The 12794-nt window shown below is 47.0% G+C and overlaps 1 protein-coding gene across 1 annotated transcript in view; it reads left to right on the top strand.

Moving 5' to 3' along the window:
* PRKAG2 (protein kinase AMP-activated non-catalytic subunit gamma 2) overlaps positions 1-12794 on the top strand; it is a 270738-nt gene that overhangs the window by 217906 nt on the left and 40038 nt on the right. The gene's annotated exons all lie outside the window — the stretch shown is intronic.

Below are 12794 nucleotides of genomic sequence, written 5' to 3'. Positions count from 1 at the left end.
ATTGTGCTTGTCGGAGCTCATTTTGTACCAACATGACTTATAATCATAGATGAAAAATCCTAAACGATACGTTCGGTGTAACGATCAGATTACGTCCAGTGTAGTAAGTGTACATACGTGTGTGTGTGTGTGTGTGTGTGTACATATATGTGTATGTATATTGTGTGTGTACATATATATGTGTGTGTGTACACACACACACACGTAGGTATCTAGTGTCTGTATTTGTGTATAAATCTTTACAAAGGAGTGTCTTCACTTGTGCTCCCAGAAGCAGCCACTGAGCCAGGAATTCGTGGGCTCCTGGGAGACCTCCCCACCCCCAGGGGACTGGAGGAGAAGCCGGGAAGGCAGAAGCCCTTCCAGGGCGGGTCGCGGGCAAAGGCCTGAGCTGCCCCCCCCGCCCCTGCCCCCGGCAGAACTCAGGTCGGGGAAGGTGCCCCTGTGAGCCCCCCCAGCCTCTGACAGTCCGTCCGGGGCCATCCTGGGAGATGGGTGCCCAGACGGAGCCAGCTCTGCGCCACGCTCCGGGTCTCTCCTCCTCCCTCCTGCAGCCTGGTCCGCTGTCCCTCCCAGCCGCTTGTCCCTGCGGCTCGTCAGAGGACACTACACACACTCACTGTGGGCTGCGTGGGCCTCAGGACCGTGACAACAGCTTGTGCTTGTATAACATCATTTCCCAGCTGTGTGTTTGTCATCATCAAACTACAGCTGATTTCTGGAAATCGATCTTACATCCTATGACTTAGCTAAGTTCTCTTCAGACCAACTAACCTTCAAGGTTTCTTCTGAGCCCCTGAGACCCTGTGATCCTTTGTCACAACGAGAATGGGGAGGCGTCCATCATGCTTCCGTCCAGAGAGCTTGGCAGACAGGCAGTGACTTCGGGACGTACAGCCTCTGCCGCTGTGGCTGCACCTCTCAGCAGTAACACCGCTGGGAATTCTCAGTTCCCAGGTAAAGCGCTACTAGATCAGCCTACCGCACCCTTGTTCCCAATCCCCGAAAGGGGTGTTAGTTTTTCAAGAACCGCATCCCTGACCCTGGGGTTTCCACCAGTAGAAAAGTGAGCAAAGGCTGGTAAGACCTGCATCTGCTTTCGCTCCTGCCCGGCCTTTCCCTTGTCAAGGAGTTGACAAGTCTCCTGAATTTAAAATTTAGCCAAGTGAGTGATAAGTGAAAGATGCGATGTTTTGTGGATTATGGGAGGTCACTGATCCAGTCCTGTCACCCCCCTAATTAGTAGAAGCTGCATGCATCATTCACTGGGAGTTGTGAATCCTGTGAGGCGCTCGGCTTTGAAGGAGCTGGAGTTTGTCCCCAGGGAAGTAGGGGGCGGGGGCTGTCGTGGGTAGAGCCAAGTTAAGCATTTGAAGGGTGGGAGTAGAGCATTTTGTAGACACAGACTCAGGAGTCCGTCTCCAGAGCATAGGAAGCCAGGGAGTGCAGCCCAGGGAGACCCGCGTGTCCTCGCTAAGAGACGGTGACGTGAGTCCTGGCGTGGGCGTATCGTAGAGCGCCACGGAGCCCTTAGGAAGGATGGGAAGATGTTTGTCAAGAATACATTTTTAAGGGGCAGCTGGGTGGTTCAGTTGGTTAAGTGTCTGACTCTTGATTTAGGCTCAGGTCATGATTTCCCAGTTGGTGAGTTCGAGTCCTGCACCAGGCTCCACGCCGAGGGTGTGGAGCTGGGTTGGGATCCTGTCTCTTTCTCTCTCCCCTCCTCCCTCCCCATGAACACACTGTCTCTCCCCCTCCCTCCCACCCACCTCTCTCTCTCTTTCTCAAAATAAGCAAATAAACTAAATATATATATATACACAAACTAAAAAAAAAGCAAGCTGCAGAATAACACGTGTATTACGACCACGTTATTCTGAGGGGACAGAGTATCAGAGTCGTAACTCCTGGGCACAGATGGGCCTGTGAGACTGGAACAGACATGTGGAGAAGGTTCAACTGAATGAAAGCCCCCTCACCCCCCAGGGGAGGAGAAAGAAGAGCCTCAGACACGGGTTTAGTCCCACCTTGGGTCCCTGAGCAGCCAGCTGGGCTCCCGTGGGGAGATCTGCAGACCTCCCTCCGCTGTCGTGCTGGTGTGAACAGAGGACCAGCATCGGCCGTGGCGCCGGCGGCCCCCGTCCCGGGCTGTCCCCATACGGAGCGGTCAGTGCCCCCACTGTGTCCCCACTGGGCCCCGCCTGCCACGAGGCACGTCCAGAGAGCGAGCTGGCTCCTTCCTCGTGGGGAGCACTCCCAGGCCGTCTGTGTGGACCGAGGAAGGGGAGGCATGCGGGCTCCGTCCCCGACACGCCATGTCCGCTTGCCGAAGGTGGCTGTGGCACACGCTCAGCAGTGTGGATCGACAGATGACACCCGTCACGGGAGCTCGGGCTGCGTGGCTGCCAGGCACCCCACGGGTCGTCGTTCCGTCCCCACCAGGCCCGAGCGGCTGCCGGGAACAGTTTCTCAGAAGGAAAGTGACGGGCTGCAGGGGAAGGTGCGGTGTTCCGTGGCTGACTTTCCACACCGTGGACAGGTGCCTCGCGGGGCTTCATGTAGGATCCCTGCTGGCAACTTTGCTGGTGACAGGCCCGTGTGGACGAGGAGCCTGGACTGGCTCCAGTCACTCGAAAAACAACCTTCATACGTGACTCAGCCCGTGCGTGAAAGTAGCCGCTCACGGGTGCGTGTTGCTTCCAAAGGACCTCGCCACTGGTGTGTGCGTGCAGGGCACTCCTGAATCCCACCTGCAGGAGCTGGTGCTGATGCTCCCGGCCTCCCCTCCTCTTGAAAACCCCCCTTGTTTCCTTCCGCGTCACTGAGGCATGTGAAGCGGTGCTGCCTCCTGCCCGTCAGAGCCGGTCCGCACCGTGTCACCGAGAATGTCAAGGTCACAAGTATGCGTGCAGACGCTCTAGGGCAGAGAGCACGAGGGCAACGTAGCCTGGCGGCACGTGGTCCAAGCGTCCTGTGCCAGGTGCCGGCACGCTGCTTCGGGGGTCCCTGTACACTGCTGTGGAGAGAAAGCTGTGTCCGGGCAGTAGCAGCATCTGGGACCACCACCCAAGATTGAGGCGGGGGTGGGGGGAACAGTAAGAATTACGTAGGCCTTCCCTACGTAATTTATTTTTTTAGCAACACTCTACAAACAGTAACTATTTTTAATAGACTTGTTTATCTTAGAGTAGTTTGGGATTCGCAGAGAGCTATGAAGGGAATACGGAGTTCCCAGACAGGTTCCCACGTTTCTGCCATCTTCCATCTGTGTGGCAGTCACTTGGCACGGGTCACGAGTTGGCGCATAATCATCATCTGACTTTTAAAGTCTAACATCATTTTTCTGTCCGTGGATCCCACCGAGGTGGTTCGGGGAGATTTGGTCATCGCGTCTCCTTAGGCTCCCCGCGGCCACGGCAGCTTTTCCAGACTTGCCTTGCTTCTGTGGCCTTAACGGTTTTGAGGAGCACTGGGCAGATAATTCTGTAGGACACCCCGCTGTTGACACTGTCCTGATGTTTTCCTCGTGGTCAGACTGGGACTGGGAGCCTAGGAAGGAAGACCACGGGGCTACGGTGCCGTTCGTACCCATGATCCCGGGGGTGCGTACTGGTAGCACATGTTATCACCCTTGACCTTAACCGTGGTCACCTGGCTCAGGTGGTCTGCGTCAGGTTCCAGCACTTCCCTGCTGTCCTCTGAGGAGGAGGTCGCTGGGCACAGCCCACACGTACGGGGTGAGGAGTTCTGTTCCACTTCCTTGGGGACGCAGGAGCTACGTAAGTTACCTTACGTACAATCAATAAGCTGATTGATATAAGTAACTTATTAACGTCCCATTTCTTTATTCAATCCTATATGTCAACATAGATTTGTAAATGTATGTGCCATTCTATTATGATTCATCACTACTTCGTTTTCTTGTTCAAACTATTTCAATCAGTGTCATTATTAATAAGGCCAAGGAAAATGCAAACAGCAGACATCCAAATAAGTGTTTGCTAAGCACGAGTTTATAGAACATGTAGAATTAAAAACGAAAAGCATATGCTCAAAAGCAAGCTCAGGGAAGAGCAGGCCGAGGAGGGGGGGCCACCCACAGTCTCCTTAACTGGGGACCAGGATTGAGATCCAGAAGTGGAAAGGGCACAGGGCTGGCTTATGTAAACAGCCAGAAGGAAGGAGAAGGCCAGCCTGTTGCTCAGGGTTCACGCTGCAGGTGCTACTAAAGGGAAAGTAGAACTCTTCATCTCTTTTTGAACTCTTTCCGTGTCAAGGACAATGATCTTCAGAAACGGGGAAAGTGCAGTAAGTGGTGGTTGGAGGAAGCTGAACCCTGAGACGGGTGTGGAGATTACGAGAGGGTGCCTGCCTGTCTGTGCTAAGCCAGTGTGCTTTCTGATCCGGGCAAGTCACGTTCTTGTGTAATAAGGGGGTGTAGAGAGCAGACTGCCCAGCTGTCGGTGACCTCAGTGGAACTTTGGCTAGAGATGAAAGAAAACAAGATTCCTCATAAATCAAGAAGCAGAAGCAAGAAAAGCCTGTGGGTAAGGCATGTGGCCCCAATCCCAGGTAAGGTGTGTCAACAAAATATTCGTAATAGGAAAAGAATAGTAATCTCTAGGATTACTCTATGCATTGACCAAAAAGGCCACAGAGGTTGAGCCCCATTTCCTTTCTGGACTGTTCCATCAGGGTGGTAAAACCAGGACGGGCATATCTCGGCTTCAGCTGACAGCTGAGAGCCTGGCATGGTGTCTGACAGACGGGACGCACAGGTGCGGTCAGCTCAGTGAGCGACTCGATAGCTCGCAGTGGACCTCCCCTCCAAAGAACGCCTGTTAAATCCCCGCCTGGAGCACGGTTCCCAGTCCCATCCGGTGCCTCTCGTGCACCAGTTTAAAATCCTCTCATGCCCCCTGTTGACTCCATCCCCGCCAGCGTACCTCCAGCCCGCTTCACCAACAGGATAGAAGCCAGTGGATAATGGCCTCCACCTTGCACCCCAGGGCGGACGGTCCTCAGAAGATCTCAGTGGAACTAAGTGGAACGGAGTCAGTCTGCCTGGCCTTGCGGCCGCCTCAGCCACCCATCGATATACTGGCTCGCCTGCTGGCCCGTTTCAGCCCCGTCCTCCACGCCCGCTCGTGGGGTCACAGTTCCCAGATCAGTGACTGCAAGTCGGGCTCTGCTTTCCGGGGAACCCAAGCTAAGAAACCTAGGATTCTTTTACTCGAAGCCCATCAACATTTGAGACAGGGACTTGACTGCTGACTTGTTGACGACATCATCTAATGTACAGAGGACTCGAAACCCGGTAGGAGAGCAAATAATAAAATACAGAAAGATTCCTCAATAAGCTGAGTAATTCTCAGGACCAGCAAATAAGCAGACGGCGTCCAGAACAAAGGAGGTTCTAGCATCGGTATGCCCGGAAAGAGTAAAACGGGGCAAAGCACTTTGCTTGAAGCAGGGGGAGGGAGGGTGAACCGTGGCCCTGTCCCCGCAGGCTGACCCTAACTGGGCGGCTGGGGGGCACGCTGGGCCCACAAGCGTGCCCTGGGGACCAACGGGGGGGGGTTTCAAAGTGTCAGGAAATCGTTTTTGGTGTCAAGTAGGACAAAAAAGCTTACGATAGAAGAGCAGCCGCCTCTGCCCCTGTCCCTTATGCCTTTGTCACGCTGCCCGGCAGCCGCCAGTTGAGCTGTGAACTCTCGACCTGACGGCCGTGTTCCCGCAGTTCGGGAACGTCCGGCGTGTTCTACTCCTGGGTTTGGCAGCCCGGTGTCCCGCCGCCCGCGGCGCTCCTTCGGCGCCCGTCCTCCCAGCACGCCCGGTGCTGCGGTGGCGGCGAAATCCTGCCCGGCTTGCGGGCACCGCTCTGTCCGTTAGAGTCACTGCCGAGCCCCGTGCAGACTCCACTTAGTTTCCCTTTGTGTACAGTGCAGTGTCCTTCCTGGAGTGTAGACGCTCCTGTTCTCTACCCTGACCCTCTGCCTCCTTTCACACCTTCTGACTTCTTGGCGGAATTTGCTGTGTGGTCAGACCGGTCAGACATGTTTTCAGCTCCGTTTGGAGCCCCTCCTCGTGGGTCCATTGTCCCCTGCTCCGGCGTCACCGGCGTCACCGCCAAACTGCTCACAGCCGCCTCCTGAGCCTTCGCGCCCTCCTGTCCTCCCGGGAGCACTTCTTCTTCTGGGAACACCTGTCCATTGAACATGTGCTTTCTGCTTCCTTGATTCGTTCCCCTTTGGGGGGCTTGGGGGAGCAGAGTACATTTTTCAGTAGCTTCTGTCTTCGCCCCCTCGGGCTGCACAAACCCGGCACAGCCCGGGAGCTTAAACAGCAGGAGTTTGCTTCTCAGTTACGGAGGCTGTAGGGCCAAGATGGAGGTGACATGGAGGTGACGGTCAGGTCACCTCCACAGTGAGGGCTCTTTTCCTGGCTTGCAGACGGCTGCCTTCTCCCTGTGTCCTCACAGCGCAGAGCTCTGCCACTAATCCCGTCGTGGGGTCCCCACCCCCGTGACCTCATCTAAACCTGATCACCTCCTAAAGGTCCTGCCTCCACATACTATCAATATTGGCAGTGACGGCTCCAACGTAGGAAATCTGCGGGGACACGTTCGGTCCCTAACACTCCCGTGGAAGGATGCACGGGAGATAATTACATGAAATTTTAAATATCTGTGTCTCTCATGCTCACCTTATAGACAGCTGGGTATAGAATTCCATAATGAAAATAATTTTTATTCAGAATTTGAAGGCGTTATTTCGTTGCAGCTGGCTATATTAGAAATCTGTTGGGATTTCTTTAAATTATTCTCTACCGTTTGTATATGATTTTTTTCCCCTTTGAAACTTCCGGGGTTTTCTCTTTACATGCGGTACTCCAGGATTTCATACAGCTGTGCCTCGTCGTGGTGTTTTCGTTCACTGGGCTGCGTGCCTGGTGTGCCTCTGGAACCCGACGTCCGTGTCCCTCAGGTCTCTATTCCGTGGGTTGTGTCCTCAGTAATTTCCTTCCAGCTGTTTTCTTTCCCTGGAACCTTGATTAGTAAGTCTTGGGCCCCCCTGAATTGGTCCTTTAATATTCTTTTTTTTTTCTTNATGATGAGGGACGCTGAGCATCATTTCATGTGTCTGTTGGCCATCTGGATGTCCTGTTTGGAGTAGTGCCTATTCATGTCTTCTGCCCATATCTTCACTGGAATATTTGTTTTTCACGTGTGGAGTTTGATGAGTTTCTTTCAGATTTTGGATACTAGCCCTTTATCTGATACATCATTTGCAACTATCTTTTCCCATTCCATCAGTTGCCTATTACTTTCATGGGTTGTTTCCTTTGCTGTGCAGAAGCTTTTAATCTTGATGAGGTCCCAGTAGTTCATTTTTGCTCTTAATTCCCTTGCCTTTGGGGATGTGTCAAGTAAGAAGTTGCTGCGGTTGAAGTCAAGGAGGTTGTTTACTGCTTTCTCCTCTAGGGTTTTGATGGTTTCCTATCTCACATTCAGGTTCTTAATCCATTTTGACTTTATTTTTGTGTACGGTGTGAGAAAATGATCTAGTTTCATTCTTCTGCATGTTGCTGTCCAGTTCTCCCAGCACCATCTGTTAAAGAGGCTGTCTTTTTTCCATTGGATACCTTTTCCCACTTGGTCAAAGATTAGTTGGCCATACATTTGTGGGTCCAATTCTGAGTTCTCTATTTTATTCCATTGGTCTGTGTGTCTGTTTTTGTGCCAATACCATACTGTCTTGATGATTACAGCTTTGTAGTAGAGGCTAAAGTCTGGGATGGTGATGCCTCCCGTTTTGGTTTTCTTCTTCAATATTACTTTGGCTATTTGTGGTTCCATACAAATTTTAGGATAGTTCTAGTTTTGAGAAGAATGCCAGTGCAATTTTGATTGGGATTGCATTGAGTGTGTAGATTGCTTTGGGTAGTAAGGACATTTTAACTATATTTATTCTTCCAATCCATGAACATGGAATGTTTTTCCATTTCTTTGTGTCGTCTTCAGTTTCCTTCATAAGTTTTCTATAAATTTCATCATACAGATCACCTGTCTTTGGTTAGGTCTATTCCGAGGTATTTTATGGTTTTTTGTGCAATTGTGAATGGGATCGGTTTCTTGATTTCTCTTTCTGTTGCTTCATTGTTGGTGTATAAAAATGCAACTGATTTCTGTACGTTGATTTTGTACCCTGCAACTTCGCTGAATTCTTGAATCAGTTCTAGTAGGCTTCTGGTGGAGTCTGTCGGGTTTTCGATGTAGAGTATCATGTCATCTGCGAAGAGTGAAAGTTTGACTTCTTCTTTGCCAATTCTGATGCCTTTGATTTCCCTTTGTTGTCTGATGGCTGATGCTAGGACTTCCAGCACTATGTTAAACAACAGTGGTGAGAGTGGACATCCCTGTCGTGTTCCTGATCTCAGGGGGAAGGCTCTCAGTTTTTCCCCGTTGAGGATGATGTTAGCTGAAGGCTTCTCATAGATGGCTTTGATGATGTTTAAGTAGGTTCCTTCTATCCCAACTTTCTCTAGAGTCTTTATTAAGAAGGGATGCTGTATTTTGTCAAATGCTTTTTCTGCATCTATTGACAGGATCATATGGTTTTTATCTTTTCTTTTATTGATATGATGTATCACATTGATTGTTTTGCGAATGTTGAACCAGCCCTGTAACCCAGGAATGAATCCCACTTGATCTTGGTGGATGATTCTTTTGATATGCTGCTGGATTCGATTTGCAAGGATCTTGTTGAGGATTTTTGCATCCGTATTCATCAAGGATATTGGCCTGTAGTTCTCTTTTTTTGCTGGATCTCTGTCTGGCTTGGGAATCAGAGTGATGCTGGCTTCATAAAATGAGTCCGGGAGTTTTCCTTCGATTTCTATTTTTTGGAATAGCTTGAGAAGAATTGGGATTAATTCTGTTTTAAATGTCTGGTAGAATTTCCCAGGGAAGCCATCTGGCCCAGGGCTCTTATTTGTTGGGAGATTTTTGATAACTGATTTGATTTCTTCACTAGTTATAGGTCTGTTCAGATTTTCTATCTCTTCCCATGTAAATTTTGGTAGTGTGTGGTTAGGAATTTGTCTCTTTCTTCTAACTAAGTTGTCCAATNCTTGTGTTCATTGATCTGTTCAAATTGTTGTTGTTGTTTTTTGGTTTTTGGTTTTGGGTTTTGGGTTTTTTGGGGTTTTTTTTTTGGATTCTATATTTATTTCTGCTCTGATTTTTATTATTTCTCTTCTACTAGGTTTGGGGTGCTCTCCTTCTAGTTCCTTTAGGTGAGCTGTTAGATTTTTGTACTTGCGCTTTTTCTAATTTCTTGAAACAGGCCTGGAGTGCAATGTACTTTACTTTCCTCTTAGGACTGCCTTTGCTGCATCACATAGAGTTTGAATTGTTGTATTTTCATTTTCATTTGTTTCCATATATTTTTAAATTTCTTCTCTAATCACCTGATTGGCCCGTTCGTTCTTTAGTAGGGTGTTCTTTAACCTCCATGTTTTTGGAGGTTTTCCAGACTTCTTCCTGTGGTTGATTTCAAATTTCATAGCATTGTGATCTGAAAGTGTGCATGGTAGGATCTCAATTCTTTTATATGTATTGAAGGCTGCTTTATGTCCCAGTATGTGATCTGTCTTGGAGCATGTGCCATGCGCACTTGAGAAGAAAGTGAATTCCATGGCCTCAGGATGTAGAGTTTTTAATTTATCTGTCAGATCCATCTGGTCCAATGTGTCATTCAATTCCATTGTTTCTTTAGTGATTTTCTGTCTAGTTGATCTATCCATTGCTGTAAGTGGAGTATTAAAGTCCCCTGCTATTAGCACATTCTTATCAATAAGCTTATGTTTGTGATTAATTGTTTTGTATTTGGGTGCTTCTGTATTCGGTGTGTAGACATTTATAATTGCTAGTTCTTCCTGATGGATAGACCCTGTAATTATTATATAATGCCCTTCTTCATCCCTTGTTACTGCCTTTACTTTAAAGTCTAGTTTGTCTGATATAATTATAGCTACTCCACCTTTCTTATGACTTCCAGTAGCATGATAAATATTTCTCCAGCCTCCAGCCTCTTACTTTCAATCTGAAGGTGTCCTCAGGTCTAAAATGAGTTTCTTATAGACAGCAAATAGATGCATTTTGTTTTTTTATCCATTCTGCTACCCTGTGTCTTTTGATTGGAGCATTTAGTCCAGTTACATTCAGTGTTATTATTGAAAAATATGGGTTGAGAGTCATTGTGTCCTTTGTGGGATTCATGCTTGTGGTGTCTCTGGTACCTTGTGTTCCTTGAAACATTTCCCTCAGAGAGTCCTCCTCAGAGTTTCTTGTAGGGATGNTCTGTTTTAAATGTCTGGTAGAATTTCCCAGGGAAGCCATCTGGCCCAGGGCTCTTATTTGTTGGGAGATTTTTGATAACTGATTTGATTTCTTCACTAGTTATAGGTCTGTTCAGATTTTCTATCTCTTCCCATGTAAATTTTGGTAGTGTGTGGTTAGGAATTTGTCTCTTTCTTCTAAATTGTCCAGTTTGTTGGCATATAATTTTTCATAGCATTCCCTGATAATTGCTTGTATTTCTGAGGGGTTGGTTGTAATAAGTCCATTTTCATTCATGATTTTGTCTATTTGGGTGCTCTCTCTTTTCTTTTGGAGAAGCCTGGCTAGAAGTTTGTCAGTTTTGTTTATGTTTTCAAAAAAACAACTCTTGGTTTCATTGATCTGTTCAACTGGTTGTTGTTGTTTTTTGGTTTTTGGTTTTGGGTTTTGGGTTTTTTGGGGTTTTTTTTTTGGATTCTATATTTATTTCTGCTCTGATTTTTATTATTTCTCTTCTACTAGGTTTGGGGTGCTCTCCTTCTAGTTCCTTTAGGTGAGCTGTTAGATTTTTGTACTTGCGCTTTTTCTAATTTCTTGAAACAGGCCTGGAGTGCAATGTACTTTACTTTCCTCTTAGGACTGCCTTTGCTGCATCACATAGAGTTTGAATTGTTGTATTTTCATTTTCATTTGTTTCCATATATTTTTAAATTTCTTCTCTAATCACCTGATTGGCCCGTTCGTTCTTTAGTAGGGTGTTCTTTAACCTCCATGTTTTTGGAGGTTTTCCAGACTTCTTCCTGTGGTTGATTTCAAATTTCATAGCATTGTGATCTGAAAGTGTGCATGGTAGGATCTCAATTCTTTTATATGTATTGAAGGCTGCTTTATGTCCCAGTATGTGATCTGTCTTGGAGCATGTGCCATGCGCACTTGAGAAGAAAGTGAATTCCATGGCCTCAGGATGTAGAGTTTTTAATTTATCTGTCAGATCCATCTGGTCCAATGTGTCATTCAATTCCATTGTTTCTTTAGTGATTTTCTGTCTAGTTGATCTATCCATTGCTGTAAGTGGAGTATTAAAGTCCCCTGCTATTAGCACATTCTTATCAATAAGCTTATGTTTGTGATTAATTGTTTTGTATTTGGGTGCTTCTGTATTCGGTGTGTAGNCATAAAAAATGTGTGTAGACATTTATAATTGCTAGTTCTTCCTGATGGATAGACCCTGTAATTATTATATAATGCCCTTCTTCATCCCTTGTTACTGCCTTTACTTTAAAGTCCAGTTTGTCTGATATAAGTATAGCTACTCCACCTTTCTTATGACTTCCAGTAGCATGATAAATATTTCTCCAGCCTCCAGCCTCTTACTTTCAATCTGAAGGTGTCCTCAGGTCTAAAATGAGTTTCTTATAGACAGCAAATAGATGCATTTTGTTTTTTTATCCATTCTGCTACCCTGTGTCTTTTGATTGGAGCATTTAGTCCAGTTACATTCAGTGTTATTATTGAAAAATATGGGTTGAGAGTCATTGTGTCCTTTGTGGGATTCATGCTTGTGGTGTCTCTGGTACCTTGTGTTCCTTGAAACATTTCCCTCAGAGAGTCCTCCTCAGAGTTTCTTGTAGGGATGGTTTAGTGGTGACGAATTCTTACAATTTTTGTTTATTTGGAGAGACTTTTATCTCTCCTTCTGTTCTGAATGACAGGCTTGCTGGATAGAGGATTCTTGGCTGCATATTTTTTCCGTTCATCACATTGAAGATCTCCTGCCATTCCTTTCTGGCCTGCCACGTTTCAGTAGATAGGTCTGTCACCACTCTGATAGGTTTCCCTTTGTATGTTAGGGCCGTTTTCTCCCTAGCTGCTTTCAGAATTCTCTCTTTGTCCTTCTTATTTTGCCAGTTTCACTATGATATGTCGTGCAGAAGATCGACTCAAGTTACATCTGAGGGGAGTTCTCTGTGCCTCTTGGATCTCAGTGTCTGTTTCCCTCCCTAGATTGGGGAAGTTCTCTGCTATTATTTGTTCAAGGACTCCTTCAGCGCCTTTCCCTCTCTCTTCCTCTTCTGGAATTCCTGTGATACAGGTATTGTTCCGTTTCATTGTATCACTCAGCTCTCGAACTCTCCTTTCATGTTCCTGGATCAGTTTATCTCTTTTTCTTGGCTTCCTCTTTTTCTATAATTGTGTCTTCTAATTCACCTATTCTCCTCTCTGCCTCTTCAATCCATGCATTGGACGCCTCCATTTTATTATGCATCTCATTTATGGCATTTTTAAATTCATCATAACTATTTTTAAGCTTCATAGTCTTTGTAGCAATAGTTTCTCTGATGTCTTCCATGCCTTTTTCAAACCCAGCGATTAATTTTATGACTATTGTTCTAAATTTTTGTTCAGTTATGTTGCTTATATCTGTTTTGAGCAGTTCTTTAGCTGTCATTTC

Source organism: Crocuta crocuta, unplaced genomic scaffold (genome assembly GCF_008692635.1).
Source record: "Crocuta crocuta isolate KB4526 unplaced genomic scaffold, BGI_CrCroc_1.0 scaffold408, whole genome shotgun sequence".
Lineage (NCBI taxonomy): Eukaryota > Metazoa > Chordata > Mammalia > Carnivora > Hyaenidae > Crocuta > Crocuta crocuta.
This window is presented reverse-complemented; position numbering and strand designations above follow the sequence as displayed.